The 4372-nt window shown below is 31.7% G+C and overlaps 1 long non-coding RNA gene across 4 annotated transcripts; it reads left to right on the top strand.

Annotated features, from left to right (window-relative positions):
* Positions 1-1771: 1771 nt before the first annotated feature.
* LOC143594625 (uncharacterized) lies at positions 1772-4080 on the top strand. 4 transcript variants are annotated; one of them, XR_013146367.1, is made up of 4 exons: positions 1772-2545; positions 2912-3185; positions 3296-3451; positions 3806-4080. It is a non-coding gene; the product is annotated as an uncharacterized LOC143594625 (long non-coding RNA). The 4 variants fall into 4 exon arrangements; XR_013146369.1 differs by having other exon boundaries at positions 3065-3185; XR_013146368.1 differs by having other exon boundaries at positions 1772-2339; positions 2487-3185.
* The last annotated feature ends 292 nt before the right edge of the window (positions 4081-4372 follow it).

Here is a 4372-nt window from a genome sequence, read left to right on the forward strand (position 1 = left end):
CCACGTATGGGAACAAAAGTGTGGGAATAAAATCTGAGGAGTAATCTCCAATCGAACACGTGTCCTGAATTTTTTCTTTTATTACTATAGGTAGATGTAAACATTCATTTATATAAAGGTGTATAGATATAATAACAATAACGTTCAAAGAAAAGTGAATAATTTAATTATATATGATATAAATTGAGTGTAAAAGGAAAAGTGAATAATTATTAATATATGTCATATATATTAGTTTTGAAGGGAAAAAAATTATGAGGATTAACCACAAACTAACAAGTGTTACAATTATGTTACTTTATTAGAACAGATATATTTTAAGTCCGTTTTTAAGGTGCATTTAAGATCGGATTTCAGTAAAGAGAAAATGACTGTTTGTGTCCCTGTGGTTTCAAGGCGGAGGCACGATGAGTCCTTAAAAGAAAATTTGAACTGGTTAAGTTCCTGTGGTTTCAAAAATGAATAATTTGAGTCCCTGCCAGATATGAAATTACTAGTTTGCCCTTTTTATGATCTATATGAGTCCTTGTGGTTAATTAATTGCTCAGTTTTAGTCTCTCTTTAAAAATTATCTCCAAATTACATAATTAACCTCCAAACTATAATCAATCAAGCCATTATCAACTAACCAAATCATTATCAACCAAAAATAAATGAATCAAACTTTTTTTTAACAAAAATAAAAAAAAAAAGTTAAAAAAAAACAAACTAAACTAAAAGTTTTTTTAACAAAAATAGACGAACTAGACTTTTTTTAACAGAAATACTAACCGAACTACTTTTTAACAGAATTACGAACCGAACTACATTTTAATAAAAATAAACAAACCATACTACTTTAAAAAAAATAAACGTCGAAGTACCTTTTTAGCGAAAATAAACAAACAATTTTTTTACTAATTTTTACTATACTAAACGAACGTGTTTGGTTCGTTTATTTTTGTTAAAAAGATAGTTTGATTCGTTTATTTTTGTTAAAAAACAAGTCTGGGTCGCTTATTTTTGTTAAAAAGGAAGTTTGATTCGTTTATTTTTGTTAAACGAAATGAACTAGTTGCTTAAAAAAATGATTCGGTTCATTTAGTTTGCTTAAAAAGTTAGTTTGGTCAGTTTATTTTTATTAAAAAGTAGTTTGGTTCGTTAATTTTTGTTGAAAATGTGGTTCGGTTTGTTTATTTTTGTTAAAAGGTGAAAGAGACTCAAAATGACCAATTATGAAAGTTCAAGGACTCAGAGTGACAATGTATATATATATATAAGTGAAATGTCGAATTTACCCTTGAAGTTAACATAATTAAGTAACAGCAGGGACTCAAATAGTTTATTTTTGAAACTACATGGACTCAACCAGTTCGAATTTTCTTTTAAGGACTCATTGTGCCTCCTCCTTAAAACCACAGGAACACAAACAGTAATTTTCTCTTCAGTAAATGATTAACCTGCGTCAAACTAAGTAATTTCAACCACATTATATATATAATTAAAAAGCAACTTTCGTTTGTGAGACGAATGCTACTATAGCTAAAAGTACACTTATATGAGCCTCATGTACAATCAGTAGTATGCGTAATTTCTATCCACCCATCTCAAGTTTCAACCACACACGTGTACCTCATTTCTTTTGAAACACAGGTTGTAGAGAGAGGATGAAGCATGCGATAGACACCAAGTCGCATGCTTCTATGACGATCATCAGTTGCAACAAGTGTCCGTGCACACGTTAGAAAATTCGTTATATTTCGTGTCACTCCGGTATGCAGGGTTCTTTTTTAATTTATGTTGCTTTCTAAGTTGTTTATATTGCTTAATTCTTAGCAATATTGCTGCTAAATCATTCTATTTTGAATTATTTGAGTTTTGCTTATCGAATCCCTGTTCATTTGCTTTTTTAAGGATTGCTGAGGCACGAGCTATGGAGGTGCAACTTTTTGCTCTTTCTATATGAAATTCGTACTCCGATCTGCATGTTTGTTTATTGAAACTGTTGTTTACGTTTGATATTTGAAATTGCATGCAAGTTGTTTGATGAAATGCTTGAGAGAATTTGTCTATCTTAATGATTTCATTTTTGTTATGTCATAGAAGAAATTTTGATGGGGTTCCGGAGGCCAATTGTTCTTCTCCGGTAAGGCAGTAACTATAATAAGTTAGTGGTTGTGAAGTTGTTTCGGCGGAGTTCGGCCGTGCTTGCTTTGCTTTAAATAGGACGATGGTCAGGTAATGTAATTTTGATTATTCGATTCGCAAATTCAAGAAGAGTGTTTTCTGTGCTTTTCCTACGCTATCTAGGGGTTTATGACAATGTTGTTGGACTGCTAAACCAATCGTATCATTGTGGGGTAACTTCGTTTAGCTGCGTATCTTTTTGTTGTACCTCGAATTTGGGGTTTTATAACCTAACTGGACATGATGTTCTTTTTCTATCATCTTTAGTGTGCGCATACAAAGTGTTGTTTCTTTTTTATATATGTTTATCCACATTGTAGATCAAGAGTGAAAGAAACAAAAAGAATGGCTGAAGAAAGTGTTCGGTTTTAAAGCTCTGGTGAGTACTATTATAATAAACTTTTTTATTAGAGTTTATATAAATTTGGATGCACTTGAATATTACACATTTATGGAATAGAATAGATGTAAGTTTAAGTAATTGTGTTTCATGAGGATATGTATAAAGATTGGAAATCTATTAATTCCAATTATTTTTTACTTTTGTTATGAACTTATAATTTTTTCAACTTCGTGGTTATTCATGATTATGAACACAAATTGGGGACGACCTCTTTCTATTTGTAGTATCCGATAACACATCACTTATATTCCCAATATATTTTTTTTCTTACTCTTATAATTAGTTTTTTTCTTTTAAATCTTTAGATACGATTGGTAAACGCTTACCACACCCTATTTTTAGCCACAGATGACGGTATGTCGGTTTCTCTATGGCAACTTCACCAAAATCTTGATGAGTCTTTATAGAGCCAAATGACAACCACACACTAAACACTACAAACAATATCGTTAACTCACATTTCTTAAATAACATTGATATTTTATGCACAAACAGCCAATCAGCAATGACTTCAAGTAAAATTTATGTGCCAGAGTACGCTGCGAAATCAGAATTGTCGTTAAAGTGGAAGCTGCATCAAAAGGATGAACTTTGTATTCTGTTTGTAGACAAAGATGTAAGATCACTTTCCTTTATATTTTTTTTCTCTACATGAAACCCAACATTAGCTTTGTTATTACTTACAAGTTCCTTAACGTTTTGTATTTATCTTTAACTACTCTTTAGGGAGACGCAATTGAGGCCATTACAAACTTAAATAACAACACCTGTCTCAAGATCTTCTCACGGTCCAAAGTTATTCTAATCGAGAATACATATGTGCACCAACAAGAAAAGCATGGAAAGTTGTTCCCCACTCAGTTTGCTTATGCTTTGTCCCATGTAAGTTTAGATTTGGAGGGTACTTTTGGTACGGTTTCATTTGCTATATAAAGTTTTCAATGTTCTGGGCGTCAACGTTTTTCCCCATTTCGTTAATGGTGTTAAGAACCTGGAAATTGGATGGGAAACCAAATTTGTAGATATCGAAAACATATTCTTCTGATCTTCGATACACCGATCTCATTAAACTCAACAACTACAGATCTGTTCAAAGGTTTAAATGATTTTTATAGAAAAAGGTCAAAATATTAAAGAGATGATTTATAATTGGAATAATTGAAAGGCGCTATGGAGAAACTTGGAAATTTTTAGCTACTTTGCCCACTAACAATACGTATATTTCAATTTCTTCAGATACAAAAAATGACACATCGGCAAAGAAGGTGGCCAGACATCCCGAGCTCAAGACCTTCACTTGCTTGGGTTGAATTGGTAGCAGAATTGAGTGTATAAATCAATGTCATTATTCATATCCATTCTACAAGAATCATTTAAAGTTAAGTTACATTTTGTTGACAACTTACAATTTGTATTTTACTGTTAACAAATCAGTTTACGACTTGATTTCTATTGGTAATAATTATAATGCATTTAAAGTGTCCCGCAGCAAAGCGTGGGTACGAATACTAGTTATAACATAAAGGGCATAACCATTACATGTGTATGCACACATATCTTGTGGGTGCTGAGTAGGTACCTAACGCGTAAGAGACTGGGTATGGAAGAGCTTTATAATTCAACATGATAAATTGCATGGGCCCGTAGTCAACTTATTGTCATCTCTACCTAAATTGTTACCTAAATTGTTGTAAATAGTTATCGTTATGTTAATGTAGGCGTACCATTATAACTATTTTACGCACACCATTGCAATTAAATGTACATGAATATTAAAATGTTTCATTTTTCAATGTATATCGT

Source organism: Bidens hawaiensis, unplaced genomic scaffold, assembly GCF_021521415.1.
Source record: "Bidens hawaiensis isolate Kalapana, Puna unplaced genomic scaffold, B.hawaiensis_p1.1 tig00044020_1, whole genome shotgun sequence".
NCBI classification, from domain to species: Eukaryota; Viridiplantae; Streptophyta; class Magnoliopsida; order Asterales; family Asteraceae; genus Bidens; species Bidens hawaiensis.